The 9,472-nt window shown below is 36.5% G+C and overlaps 43 non-coding genes across 43 annotated transcripts; all 43 read left to right on the forward strand.

Annotated features, from left to right (window-relative positions):
- Positions 1 to 81: 81 nt before the first annotated feature.
- Trnaf-gaa (transfer RNA phenylalanine (anticodon GAA)) lies at positions 82 to 154 on the forward strand. Its single transcript has one exon. It is a non-coding gene; the product is annotated as a tRNA-Phe (tRNA).
- A 146-nt stretch (positions 155 to 300) lies between these two features.
- Positions 301 to 373, forward strand: Trnaf-gaa (transfer RNA phenylalanine (anticodon GAA)). Its single transcript has one exon. It is a non-coding gene; the product is annotated as a tRNA-Phe (tRNA).
- A 146-nt stretch (positions 374 to 519) lies between these two features.
- Positions 520 to 592, forward strand: Trnaf-gaa (transfer RNA phenylalanine (anticodon GAA)). The gene has a single exon. It is a non-coding gene; the product is annotated as a tRNA-Phe (tRNA).
- Positions 593 to 738: 146 nt separating this feature from the next.
- Positions 739 to 811, forward strand: Trnaf-gaa (transfer RNA phenylalanine (anticodon GAA)). The gene has a single exon. It is a non-coding gene; the product is annotated as a tRNA-Phe (tRNA).
- Positions 812 to 957: 146 nt separating this feature from the next.
- Trnaf-gaa (transfer RNA phenylalanine (anticodon GAA)) lies at positions 958 to 1,030 on the forward strand. The gene has a single exon. It is a non-coding gene; the product is annotated as a tRNA-Phe (tRNA).
- A 146-nt stretch (positions 1,031 to 1,176) lies between these two features.
- Positions 1,177 to 1,249, forward strand: Trnaf-gaa (transfer RNA phenylalanine (anticodon GAA)). Its single transcript has one exon. It is a non-coding gene; the product is annotated as a tRNA-Phe (tRNA).
- Positions 1,250 to 1,395: 146 nt separating this feature from the next.
- Trnaf-gaa (transfer RNA phenylalanine (anticodon GAA)) lies at positions 1,396 to 1,468 on the forward strand. Its single transcript has one exon. It is a non-coding gene; the product is annotated as a tRNA-Phe (tRNA).
- Positions 1,469 to 1,614: 146 nt separating this feature from the next.
- Positions 1,615 to 1,687, forward strand: Trnaf-gaa (transfer RNA phenylalanine (anticodon GAA)). Its single transcript has one exon. It is a non-coding gene; the product is annotated as a tRNA-Phe (tRNA).
- A 146-nt stretch (positions 1,688 to 1,833) lies between these two features.
- On the forward strand, positions 1,834 to 1,906 carry Trnaf-gaa (transfer RNA phenylalanine (anticodon GAA)). Its single transcript has one exon. It is a non-coding gene; the product is annotated as a tRNA-Phe (tRNA).
- Positions 1,907 to 2,052: 146 nt separating this feature from the next.
- On the forward strand, positions 2,053 to 2,125 carry Trnaf-gaa (transfer RNA phenylalanine (anticodon GAA)). The gene has a single exon. It is a non-coding gene; the product is annotated as a tRNA-Phe (tRNA).
- A 146-nt stretch (positions 2,126 to 2,271) lies between these two features.
- Trnaf-gaa (transfer RNA phenylalanine (anticodon GAA)) lies at positions 2,272 to 2,344 on the forward strand. The gene has a single exon. It is a non-coding gene; the product is annotated as a tRNA-Phe (tRNA).
- A 146-nt stretch (positions 2,345 to 2,490) lies between these two features.
- On the forward strand, positions 2,491 to 2,563 carry Trnaf-gaa (transfer RNA phenylalanine (anticodon GAA)). The gene has a single exon. It is a non-coding gene; the product is annotated as a tRNA-Phe (tRNA).
- A 146-nt stretch (positions 2,564 to 2,709) lies between these two features.
- Trnaf-gaa (transfer RNA phenylalanine (anticodon GAA)) lies at positions 2,710 to 2,782 on the forward strand. Its single transcript has one exon. It is a non-coding gene; the product is annotated as a tRNA-Phe (tRNA).
- A 146-nt stretch (positions 2,783 to 2,928) lies between these two features.
- Trnaf-gaa (transfer RNA phenylalanine (anticodon GAA)) lies at positions 2,929 to 3,001 on the forward strand. The gene has a single exon. It is a non-coding gene; the product is annotated as a tRNA-Phe (tRNA).
- Positions 3,002 to 3,147: 146 nt separating this feature from the next.
- Positions 3,148 to 3,220, forward strand: Trnaf-gaa (transfer RNA phenylalanine (anticodon GAA)). The gene has a single exon. It is a non-coding gene; the product is annotated as a tRNA-Phe (tRNA).
- Positions 3,221 to 3,366: 146 nt separating this feature from the next.
- Trnaf-gaa (transfer RNA phenylalanine (anticodon GAA)) lies at positions 3,367 to 3,439 on the forward strand. The gene has a single exon. It is a non-coding gene; the product is annotated as a tRNA-Phe (tRNA).
- Positions 3,440 to 3,585: 146 nt separating this feature from the next.
- Positions 3,586 to 3,658, forward strand: Trnaf-gaa (transfer RNA phenylalanine (anticodon GAA)). The gene has a single exon. It is a non-coding gene; the product is annotated as a tRNA-Phe (tRNA).
- A 146-nt stretch (positions 3,659 to 3,804) lies between these two features.
- Positions 3,805 to 3,877, forward strand: Trnaf-gaa (transfer RNA phenylalanine (anticodon GAA)). Its single transcript has one exon. It is a non-coding gene; the product is annotated as a tRNA-Phe (tRNA).
- Positions 3,878 to 4,023: 146 nt separating this feature from the next.
- Trnaf-gaa (transfer RNA phenylalanine (anticodon GAA)) lies at positions 4,024 to 4,096 on the forward strand. The gene has a single exon. It is a non-coding gene; the product is annotated as a tRNA-Phe (tRNA).
- Positions 4,097 to 4,242: 146 nt separating this feature from the next.
- Positions 4,243 to 4,315, forward strand: Trnaf-gaa (transfer RNA phenylalanine (anticodon GAA)). The gene has a single exon. It is a non-coding gene; the product is annotated as a tRNA-Phe (tRNA).
- Positions 4,316 to 4,461: 146 nt separating this feature from the next.
- Trnaf-gaa (transfer RNA phenylalanine (anticodon GAA)) lies at positions 4,462 to 4,534 on the forward strand. Its single transcript has one exon. It is a non-coding gene; the product is annotated as a tRNA-Phe (tRNA).
- A 146-nt stretch (positions 4,535 to 4,680) lies between these two features.
- Positions 4,681 to 4,753, forward strand: Trnaf-gaa (transfer RNA phenylalanine (anticodon GAA)). Its single transcript has one exon. It is a non-coding gene; the product is annotated as a tRNA-Phe (tRNA).
- Positions 4,754 to 4,899: 146 nt separating this feature from the next.
- On the forward strand, positions 4,900 to 4,972 carry Trnaf-gaa (transfer RNA phenylalanine (anticodon GAA)). The gene has a single exon. It is a non-coding gene; the product is annotated as a tRNA-Phe (tRNA).
- Positions 4,973 to 5,118: 146 nt separating this feature from the next.
- Positions 5,119 to 5,191, forward strand: Trnaf-gaa (transfer RNA phenylalanine (anticodon GAA)). The gene has a single exon. It is a non-coding gene; the product is annotated as a tRNA-Phe (tRNA).
- Positions 5,192 to 5,337: 146 nt separating this feature from the next.
- Positions 5,338 to 5,410, forward strand: Trnaf-gaa (transfer RNA phenylalanine (anticodon GAA)). The gene has a single exon. It is a non-coding gene; the product is annotated as a tRNA-Phe (tRNA).
- Positions 5,411 to 5,556: 146 nt separating this feature from the next.
- Positions 5,557 to 5,629, forward strand: Trnaf-gaa (transfer RNA phenylalanine (anticodon GAA)). The gene has a single exon. It is a non-coding gene; the product is annotated as a tRNA-Phe (tRNA).
- Positions 5,630 to 5,775: 146 nt separating this feature from the next.
- Trnaf-gaa (transfer RNA phenylalanine (anticodon GAA)) lies at positions 5,776 to 5,848 on the forward strand. The gene has a single exon. It is a non-coding gene; the product is annotated as a tRNA-Phe (tRNA).
- Positions 5,849 to 5,994: 146 nt separating this feature from the next.
- Trnaf-gaa (transfer RNA phenylalanine (anticodon GAA)) lies at positions 5,995 to 6,067 on the forward strand. The gene has a single exon. It is a non-coding gene; the product is annotated as a tRNA-Phe (tRNA).
- Positions 6,068 to 6,213: 146 nt separating this feature from the next.
- On the forward strand, positions 6,214 to 6,286 carry Trnaf-gaa (transfer RNA phenylalanine (anticodon GAA)). Its single transcript has one exon. It is a non-coding gene; the product is annotated as a tRNA-Phe (tRNA).
- Positions 6,287 to 6,432: 146 nt separating this feature from the next.
- On the forward strand, positions 6,433 to 6,505 carry Trnaf-gaa (transfer RNA phenylalanine (anticodon GAA)). Its single transcript has one exon. It is a non-coding gene; the product is annotated as a tRNA-Phe (tRNA).
- A 146-nt stretch (positions 6,506 to 6,651) lies between these two features.
- Positions 6,652 to 6,724, forward strand: Trnaf-gaa (transfer RNA phenylalanine (anticodon GAA)). Its single transcript has one exon. It is a non-coding gene; the product is annotated as a tRNA-Phe (tRNA).
- A 146-nt stretch (positions 6,725 to 6,870) lies between these two features.
- Positions 6,871 to 6,943, forward strand: Trnaf-gaa (transfer RNA phenylalanine (anticodon GAA)). Its single transcript has one exon. It is a non-coding gene; the product is annotated as a tRNA-Phe (tRNA).
- Positions 6,944 to 7,089: 146 nt separating this feature from the next.
- Trnaf-gaa (transfer RNA phenylalanine (anticodon GAA)) lies at positions 7,090 to 7,162 on the forward strand. The gene has a single exon. It is a non-coding gene; the product is annotated as a tRNA-Phe (tRNA).
- A 146-nt stretch (positions 7,163 to 7,308) lies between these two features.
- Positions 7,309 to 7,381, forward strand: Trnaf-gaa (transfer RNA phenylalanine (anticodon GAA)). The gene has a single exon. It is a non-coding gene; the product is annotated as a tRNA-Phe (tRNA).
- Positions 7,382 to 7,527: 146 nt separating this feature from the next.
- On the forward strand, positions 7,528 to 7,600 carry Trnaf-gaa (transfer RNA phenylalanine (anticodon GAA)). The gene has a single exon. It is a non-coding gene; the product is annotated as a tRNA-Phe (tRNA).
- Positions 7,601 to 7,746: 146 nt separating this feature from the next.
- Positions 7,747 to 7,819, forward strand: Trnaf-gaa (transfer RNA phenylalanine (anticodon GAA)). The gene has a single exon. It is a non-coding gene; the product is annotated as a tRNA-Phe (tRNA).
- A 146-nt stretch (positions 7,820 to 7,965) lies between these two features.
- On the forward strand, positions 7,966 to 8,038 carry Trnaf-gaa (transfer RNA phenylalanine (anticodon GAA)). The gene has a single exon. It is a non-coding gene; the product is annotated as a tRNA-Phe (tRNA).
- A 146-nt stretch (positions 8,039 to 8,184) lies between these two features.
- On the forward strand, positions 8,185 to 8,257 carry Trnaf-gaa (transfer RNA phenylalanine (anticodon GAA)). The gene has a single exon. It is a non-coding gene; the product is annotated as a tRNA-Phe (tRNA).
- A 146-nt stretch (positions 8,258 to 8,403) lies between these two features.
- Positions 8,404 to 8,476, forward strand: Trnaf-gaa (transfer RNA phenylalanine (anticodon GAA)). Its single transcript has one exon. It is a non-coding gene; the product is annotated as a tRNA-Phe (tRNA).
- Positions 8,477 to 8,622: 146 nt separating this feature from the next.
- Positions 8,623 to 8,695, forward strand: Trnaf-gaa (transfer RNA phenylalanine (anticodon GAA)). Its single transcript has one exon. It is a non-coding gene; the product is annotated as a tRNA-Phe (tRNA).
- A 146-nt stretch (positions 8,696 to 8,841) lies between these two features.
- Trnaf-gaa (transfer RNA phenylalanine (anticodon GAA)) lies at positions 8,842 to 8,914 on the forward strand. Its single transcript has one exon. It is a non-coding gene; the product is annotated as a tRNA-Phe (tRNA).
- Positions 8,915 to 9,060: 146 nt separating this feature from the next.
- Trnaf-gaa (transfer RNA phenylalanine (anticodon GAA)) lies at positions 9,061 to 9,133 on the forward strand. Its single transcript has one exon. It is a non-coding gene; the product is annotated as a tRNA-Phe (tRNA).
- A 146-nt stretch (positions 9,134 to 9,279) lies between these two features.
- Trnaf-gaa (transfer RNA phenylalanine (anticodon GAA)) lies at positions 9,280 to 9,352 on the forward strand. Its single transcript has one exon. It is a non-coding gene; the product is annotated as a tRNA-Phe (tRNA).
- The last annotated feature ends 120 nt before the right edge of the window (positions 9,353 to 9,472 follow it).

Below are 9,472 nucleotides of genomic sequence, written 5' to 3' on the forward strand. Positions count from 1 at the left end.
CGGATATTGTCTGTAATTTACATTTTCTTAAGTAAATGTAGTAAAGAATGTACAAGTGAAACAAAGAATGTTAGAAAGCAAGCCGAAATAGCTCAGTTGGGAGAGCGTTAGACTGAAGATCTAAAGGTCCCTGGTTCAATCCCGGGTTTCGGCATGTGTGTGAGGGGAAACAAAACCTCGTATTTTAATCAAATTGATAAGTGATTTTAGATGAGTAATCGGATATTGTCTGTAATTTACATTTTCTTAAGTAAATGTAGTAAAGAATGTACAAGTGAAACAAAGAATGTTAGAAAGCAAGCCGAAATAGCTCAGTTGGGAGAGCGTTAGACTGAAGATCTAAAGGTCCCTGGTTCAATCTCGGGTTTCGGCATGTGTGTGAGGGGAAACAAAACCTCGTATTTTAATCAAATTGATGAGTGATTTTAGATGAGTAATCGGATATTGTCTGTAATTTACATTTTCTTAAGTAAATGTAGTAAAGAATGTACAAGTGAAACAAAGAATGTTAGAAAGCAAGCCGAAATAGCTCAGTTGGGAGAGCGTTAGACTGAAGATCTAAAGGTCCCTGGTTCAATCTCGGGTTTCGGCATGTGTGTGAGGGGAAACAAAACCTCGTATTTTAATCAAATTGATGAGTGATTTTAGATGAGTAATCGGATATTGTCTGTAATTTACATTTTCTTAAGTAAATGTAGTAAAGAATGTACAAGTGAAACAAAGAATGTTAGAAAGCAAGCCGAAATAGCTCAGTTGGGAGAGCGTTAGACTGAAGATCTAAAGGTCCCTGGTTCAATCTCGGGTTTCGGCATGTGTGTGAGGGGAAACAAAACCTCGTATTTTAATCAAATTGATGAGTGATTTTAGATGAGTAATCGGATATTGTCTGTAATTTACATTTTCTTAAGTAAATGTAGTAAAGAATGTACAAGTGAAACAAAGAATGTTAGAAAGCAAGCCGAAATAGCTCAGTTGGGAGAGCGTTAGACTGAAGATCTAAAGGTCCCTGGTTCAATCTCGGGTTTCGGCATGTGTGTGAGGGGAAACAAAACCTCGTATTTTAATCAAATTGATAAGTGATTTTAGATGAGTAATCGGATATTGTCTGTAATTTACATTTTCTTAAGTAAATGTAGTAAAGAATGTACAAGTGAAACAAAGAATGTTAGAAAGCAAGCCGAAATAGCTCAGTTGGGAGAGCGTTAGACTGAAGATCTAAAGGTCCCTGGTTCAATCTCGGGTTTCGGCATGTGTGTGAGGGGAAACAAAACCTCGTATTTTAATCAAATTGATGAGTGATTTTAGATGAGTAATCGGATATTGTCTGTAATTTACATTTTCTTAAGTAAATGTAGTAAAGAATGTACAAGTGAAACAAAGAATGTTAGAAAGCAAGCCGAAATAGCTCAGTTGGGAGAGCGTTAGACTGAAGATCTAAAGGTCCCTGGTTCAATCTCGGGTTTCGGCATGTGTGTGAGGGGAAACAAAACCTCGTATTTTAATCAAATTGATGAGTGATTTTAGATGAGTAATCGGATATTGTCTGTAATTTACATTTTCTTAAGTAAATGTAGTAAAGAATGTACAAGTGAAACAAAGAATGTTAGAAAGCAAGCCGAAATAGCTCAGTTGGGAGAGCGTTAGACTGAAGATCTAAAGGTCCCTGGTTCAATCTCGGGTTTCGGCATGTGTGTGAGGGGAAACAAAACCTCGTATTTTAATCAAATTGATGAGTGATTTTAGATGAGTAATCGGATATTGTCTGTAATTTACATTTTCTTAAGTAAATGTAGTAAAGAATGTACAAGTGAAACAAAGAATGTTAGAAAGCAAGCCGAAATAGCTCAGTTGGGAGAGCGTTAGACTGAAGATCTAAAGGTCCCTGGTTCAATCTCGGGTTTCGGCATGTGTGTGAGGGGAAACAAAACCTCGTATTTTAATCAAATTGATGAGTGATTTTAGATGAGTAATCGGATATTGTCTGTAATTTACATTTTCTTAAGTAAATGTAGTAAAGAATGTACAAGTGAAACAAAGAATGTTAGAAAGCAAGCCGAAATAGCTCAGTTGGGAGAGCGTTAGACTGAAGATCTAAAGGTCCCTGGTTCAATCTCGGGTTTCGGCATGTGTGTGAGGGGAAACAAAACCTCGTATTTTAATCAAATTGATAAGTGATTTTAGATGAGTAATCGGATATTGTCTGTAATTTACATTTTCTTAAGTAAATGTAGTAAAGAATGTACAAGTGAAACAAAGAATGTTAGAAAGCAAGCCGAAATAGCTCAGTTGGGAGAGCGTTAGACTGAAGATCTAAAGGTCCCTGGTTCAATCTCGGGTTTCGGCATGTGTGTGAGGGGAAACAAAACCTCGTATTTTAATCAAATTGATAAGTGATTTTAGATGAGTAATCGGATATTGTCTGTAATTTACATTTTCTTAAGTAAATGTAGTAAAGAATGTACAAGTGAAACAAAGAATGTTAGAAAGCAAGCCGAAATAGCTCAGTTGGGAGAGCGTTAGACTGAAGATCTAAAGGTCCCTGGTTCAATCCCGGGTTTCGGCATGTGTGTGAGGGGAAACAAAACCTCGTATTTTAATCAAATTGATAAGTGATTTTAGATGAGTAATCGGATATGGTCTGTAATTTACATTTTCTTAAGTAAATGTAGTAAAGAATGTACAAGTGAAACAAAGAATGTTAGAAAGCAAGCCGAAATAGCTCAGTTGGGAGAGCGTTAGACTGAAGATCTAAAGGTCCCTGGTTCAATCCCGGGTTTCGGCATGTGTGTGAGGGGAAACAAAACCTCGTATTTTAATCAAATTGATAAGTGATTTTAGATGAGTAATCGGATATGGTCTGTAATTTACATTTTCTTAAGTAAATGTAGTAAAGAATGTACAAGTGAAACAAAGAATGTTAGAAAGCAAGCCGAAATAGCTCAGTTGGGAGAGCGTTAGACTGAAGATCTAAAGGTCCCTGGTTCAATCCCGGGTTTCGGCATGTGTGTGAGGGGAAACAAAACCTCGTATTTTAATCAAATTGATAAGTGATTTTAGATGAGTAATCGGATATGGTCTGTAATTTACATTTTCTTAAGTAAATGTAGTAAAGAATGTACAAGTGAAACAAAGAATGTTAGAAAGCAAGCCGAAATAGCTCAGTTGGGAGAGCGTTAGACTGAAGATCTAAAGGTCCCTGGTTCAATCCCGGGTTTCGGCATGTGTGTGAGGGGAAACAAAACCTCGTATTTTAATCAAATTGATAAGTGATTTTAGATGAGTAATCGGATATTGTCTGTAATTTACATTTTCTTAAGTAAATGTAGTAAAGAATGTACAAGTGAAACAAAGAATGTTAGAAAGCAAGCCGAAATAGCTCAGTTGGGAGAGCGTTAGACTGAAGATCTAAAGGTCCCTGGTTCAATCCCGGGTTTCGGCATGTGTGTGAGGGGAAACAAAACCTCGTATTTTAATCAAATTGATAAGTGATTTTAGATGAGTAATCGGATATTGTCTGTAATTTACATTTTCTTAAGTAAATGTAGTAAAGAATGTACAAGTGAAACAAAGAATGTTAGAAAGCAAGCCGAAATAGCTCAGTTGGGAGAGCGTTAGACTGAAGATCTAAAGGTCCCTGGTTCAATCCCGGGTTTCGGCATGTGTGTGAGGGGAAACAAAACCTCGTATTTTAATCAAATTGATAAGTGATTTTAGATGAGTAATCGGATATTGTCTGTAATTTACATTTTCTTAAGTAAATGTAGTAAAGAATGTACAAGTGAAACAAAGAATGTTAGAAAGCAAGCCGAAATAGCTCAGTTGGGAGAGCGTTAGACTGAAGATCTAAAGGTCCCTGGTTCAATCCCGGGTTTCGGCATGTGTGTGAGGGGAAACAAAACCTCGTATTTTAATCAAATTGATAAGTGATTTTAGATGAGTAATCGGATATTGTCTGTAATTTACATTTTCTTAAGTAAATGTAGTAAAGAATGTACAAGTGAAACAAAGAATGTTAGAAAGCAAGCCGAAATAGCTCAGTTGGGAGAGCGTTAGACTGAAGATCTAAAGGTCCCTGGTTCAATCTCGGGTTTCGGCATGTGTGTGAGGGGAAACAAAACCTCGTATTTTAATCAAATTGATAAGTGATTTTAGATGAGTAATCGGATATTGTCTGTAATTTACATTTTCTTAAGTAAATGTAGTAAAGAATGTACAAGTGAAACAAAGAATGTTAGAAAGCAAGCCGAAATAGCTCAGTTGGGAGAGCGTTAGACTGAAGATCTAAAGGTCCCTGGTTCAATCCCGGGTTTCGGCATGTGTGTGAGGGGAAACAAAACCTCGTATTTTAATCAAATTGATGAGTGATTTTAGATGAAAACTCGGATATTGTCTGTAATTTACATTTTCTTAAGTAAATGTAGTAAAGAATGTACAAGTGAAACAAAGAATGTTAGAAAGCAAGCCGAAATAGCTCAGTTGGGAGAGCGTTAGACTGAAGATCTAAAGGTCCCTGGTTCAATCCCGGGTTTCGGCATGTGTGTGAGGGGAAACAAAACCTCGTATTTTAATCAAATTGATAAGTGATTTTAGATGAGTAATCGGATATTGTCTGTAATTTACATTTTCTTAAGTAAATGTAGTAAAGAATGTACAAGTGAAACAAAGAATGTTAGAAAGCAAGCCGAAATAGCTCAGTTGGGAGAGCGTTAGACTGAAGATCTAAAGGTCCCTGGTTCAATCCCGGGTTTCGGCATGTGTGTGAGGGGAAACACAACCTCTTATTTTAATCAAATTGATGAGTGATTTTAGATGAAAACTCGGATATTGTCTGTAATTTACATTTTCTTAAGTAAATGTAGTAAAGAATGTACAAGTGAAACAAAGAATGTTAGAAAGCAAGCCGAAATAGCTCAGTTGGGAGAGCGTTAGACTGAAGATCTAAAGGTCCCTGGTTCAATCCCGGGTTTCGGCATGTGTGTGAGGGGAAACAAAACCTCGTATTTTAATCAAATTGATTAGTGATTTTAGATGAGTAATCGGATATTGTCTGTAATTTACATTTTCTTAAGTAAATGTAGTAAAGAATGTACAAGTGAAACAAAGAATGTTAGAAAGCAAGCCGAAATAGCTCAGTTGGGAGAGCGTTAGACTGAAGATCTAAAGGTCCCTGGTTCAATCCCGGGTTTCGGCATGTGTGTGAGGGGAAACACAACCTCTTATTTTAATCAAATTGATGAGTGATTTTAGATGAAAACTCGGATATTGTCTGTAATTTACATTTTCTTAAGTAAATGTAGTAAAGAATGTACAAGTGAAACAAAGAATCTTAGAAAGCAAGCCGAAATAGCTCAGTTGGGAGAGCGTTAGACTGAAGATCTAAAGGTCCCTGGTTCAATCCCGGGTTTCGGCATGTGTGTGAGGGGAAACAAAACCTCGTATTTTAATCAAATTGATTAGTGATTTTAGATGAGTAATCGGATATTGTCTGTAATTTACATTTTCTTAAGTAAATGTAGTAAAGAATGTACAAGTGAAACAAAGAATGTTAGAAAGCAAGCCGAAATAGCTCAGTTGGGAGAGCGTTAGACTGAAGATCTAAAGGTCCCTGGTTCAATCCCGGGTTTCGGCATGTGTGTGAGGGGAAACACAACCTCTTATTTTAATCAAATTGATGAGTGATTTTAGATGAAAACTCGGATATTGTCTGTAATTTACATTTTCTTAAGTAAATGTAGTAAAGAATGTACAAGTGAAACAAAGAATGTTAGAAAGCAAGCCGAAATAGCTCAGTTGGGAGAGCGTTAGACTGAAGATCTAAAGGTCCCTGGTTCAATCCCGGGTTTCGGCATGTGTGTGAGGGGAAACAAAACCTCGTATTTTAATCAAATTGATTAGTGATTTTAGATGAGTAATCGGATATTGTCTGTAATTTACATTTTCTTAAGTAAATGTAGTAAAGAATGTACAAGTGAAACAAAGAATGTTAGAAAGCAAGCCGAAATAGCTCAGTTGGGAGAGCGTTAGACTGAAGATCTAAAGGTCCCTGGTTCAATCCCGGGTTTCGGCATGTGTGTGAGGGGAAACGAAACCTCGTATTTTAATCAAATTGATTAGTGATTTTAGATGAATAATCGGATATTGTCTGTAATTTACATTTTCTTAAGTAAATGTAGTAAAGAATGTACAAGTGAAACAAAGAATGTTAGAAAGCAAGCCGAAATAGCTCAGTTGGGAGAGCGTTAGACTGAAGATCTAAAGGTCCCTGGTTCAATCCCGGGTTTCGGCATGTGTGTGAGGGGAAACGAAACCTCGTATTTTAATCAAATTGATGAGTGATTTTAGATGAATAATCGGATATTGTCTGTAATTTACATTTTCTTAAGTAAATGTAGTAAAGAATGTACAAGTGAAACAAAGAATGTTAGAAAGCAAGCCGAAATAGCTCAGTTGGGAGAGCGTTAGACTGAAGATCTAAAGGTCCCTGGTTCAATCCCGGGTTTCGGCATGTGTGTGAGGGGAAACGAAACCTCGTATTTTAATCAAATTGATTAGTGATTTTAGATGAATAATCGGATATTGTCTGTAATTTACATTTTCTTAAGTAAATGTAGTAAAGAATGTACAAGTGAAACAAAGAATGTTAGAAAGCAAGCCGAAATAGCTCAGTTGGGTGAGCGTTAGACTGAAGATCTAAAGGTCCCTGGTTCAATCCCGGGTTTCGGCATGTGTGTGAGGGGAAACGAAACCTCGTATTTTAATCAAATTGATTAGTGATTTTAGATGAATAATCGGATATTGTCTGTAATTTACATTTTCTTAAGTAAATGTAGTAAAGAATGTACAAGTGAAACAAAGAATGTTAGAAAGCAAGCCGAAATAGCTCAGTTGGGAGAGCGTTAGACTGAAGATCTAAAGGTCCCTGGTTCAATCCCGGGTTTCGGCATGTGTGTGAGGGGAAACGAAACCTCGTATTTTAATCAAATTGATTAGTGATTTTAGATGAATAATCGGATATTGTCTGTAATTTACATTTTCTTAAGTAAATGTAGTAAAGAATGTACAAGTGAAACAAAGAATGTTAGAAAGCAAGCCGAAATAGCTCAGTTGGGAGAGCGTTAGACTGAAGATCTAAAGGTCCCTGGTTCAATCCCGGGTTTCGGCATGTGTGTGAGGGGAAACGAAACCTCGTATTTTAATCAAATTGATTAGTGATTTTAGATGAATAATCGGATATTGTCTGTAATTTACATTTTCTTAAGTAAATGTAGTAAAGAATGTACAAGTGAAACAAAGAATGTTAGAAAGCAAGCCGAAATAGCTCAGTTGGGAGAGCGTTAGACTGAAGATCTAAAGGTCCCTGGTTCAATCCCGGGTTTCGGCATGTGTGTGAGGGGAAACGAAACCTCGTATTTTAATCAAATTGATTAGTGATTTTAGATGAATAATCGGATATTGTCTGTAATTTACATTTTCTTAAGTAAATGTAGTAAAGAATGTACAAGTGAAACAAAGAATGTTAGAAAGCAAGCCGAAATAGCTCAGTTGGGAGAGCGTTAGACTGAAGATCTAAAGGTCCCTGGTTCAATCCCGGGTTTCGGCATGTGTGTGAGGGGAAACGAAACCTCGTATTTTAATCAAATTGATTAGTGATTTTAGATGAATAATCGGATATTGTCTGTAATTTACATTTTCTTAAGTAAATGTAGTAAAGAATGTACAAGTGAAACAAAGAATGTTAGAAAGCAAGCCGAAATAGCTCAGTTGGGAGAGCGTTAGACTGAAGATCTAAAGGTCCCTGGTTCAATCCCGGGTTTCGGCATGTGTGTGAGGGGAAACGAAACCTCGTATTTTAATCAAATTGATTAGTGATTTTAGATGAATAATCGGATATTGTCTGTAATTTACATTTTCTTAAGTAAATGTAGTAAAGAATGTACAAGTGAAACAAAGAATGTTAGAAAGCAAGCCGAAATAGCTCAGTTGGGAGAGCGTTAGACTGAAGATCTAAAGGTCCCTGGTTCAATCCCGGGTTTCGGCATGTGTGTGAGGGGAAACGAAACCTCGTATTTTAATCAAATTGATTAGTGATTTTAGATGAATAATCGGATATTGTCTGTAATTTACATTTTCTTAAGTAAATGTAGTAAAGAATGTACAAGTGAAACAAAGAATGTTAGAAAGCAAGCCGAAATAGCTCAGTTGGGAGAGCGTTAGACTGAAGATCTAAAGGTCCCTGGTTCAATCCCGGGTTTCGGCATGTGTGTGAGGGGAAACGAAACCTCGTATTTTAATCAAATTGATTAGTGATTTTAGATGAATAATCGGATATTGTCTGTAATTTACATTTTCTTAAGTAAATGTAGTAAAGAATGTACAAGTGAAACAAAGAATGTTAGAAAGCAAGCCGAAATAGCTCAGTTGGGAGAGCGTTAGACTGAAGATCTAAAGGTCCCTGGTTCAATCCCGGGTTTCGGCATGTGTGTGAGGGGAAACGAAACCTCGTATTTTAATCAAATTGATTAGTGATTTTAGATGAATAATCGGATATTGTCTGTAATTTACATTTTCTTAAGTAAATGTAGTAAAGAATGTACAAGTGAAACAAAGAATGTTAGAAAGCAAGCCGAAATAGCTCAGTTGGGAGAGCGTTAGACTGAAGATCTAAAGGTCCCTGGTTCAATCCCGGGTTTCGGCATGTGTGTGAGGGGAAACAAAACCTCGTATTTTAATCAAATTGATGAGTGATTTTAGATGAGTAATCGGATATTGTCTGTAATTTACATTTTCTTAAGTAAATGTAGTAAAGAATGTACAAGTGAAACAAAGAATGTTAGAAAGCAAGCCGAAATAGCTCAGTTGGGAGAGCGTTAGACTGAAGATCTAAAGGTCCCTGGTTCAATCCCGGGTTTCGGCATGTGTGTGAGGGGAAACAAAACCTCGTATTTTAATCAAATTGATGAGTGATTTTAGATGAGTAATCGGATATTGTCTGTAATTTACATTTTCTTAAGTAAATGTAGTAAAGAATGTACAAGTGAAACAAAGAATGTTAGAAAGCAAGCCGAAATAGCTCAGTTGGGAGAGCGTTAGACTGAAGATCTAAAGGTCCCTGGTTCAATCCCGGGTTTCGGCATGTGTGTGAGGGGAAACAAAACCTCTTATTTTAATCAAATTGATGAGTGATTTTAGATGAAAACTCGGATATTGTCTGTAATTTACATTTTCTTAAGTAAATGTAGTAAAGAATGTACAAGTGAAACAAAGAATGTTAGAAAGCAAGCCGAAATAGCTCAGTTGGGAGAGCGTTAGACTGAAGATCTAAAGGTCCCTGGTTCAATCCCGGGTTTCGGCATGTGTGTGAGGGGAAACGAAACCTCGTATTTTAATCAAATTGATGAGTGATTTTAGATGAATAATCGGATATTGTCTGTAATTTACATTTTCTTAAGTAAATGTAGTAAAGAATGTACAA

This window comes from Euprymna scolopes, chromosome 28, assembly GCF_053919585.1.
Source record: "Euprymna scolopes isolate OS-2025 chromosome 28, ASM5391958v1, whole genome shotgun sequence".
In the NCBI taxonomy this organism is placed as follows: domain Eukaryota; kingdom Metazoa; phylum Mollusca; class Cephalopoda; order Sepiida; family Sepiolidae; genus Euprymna; species Euprymna scolopes.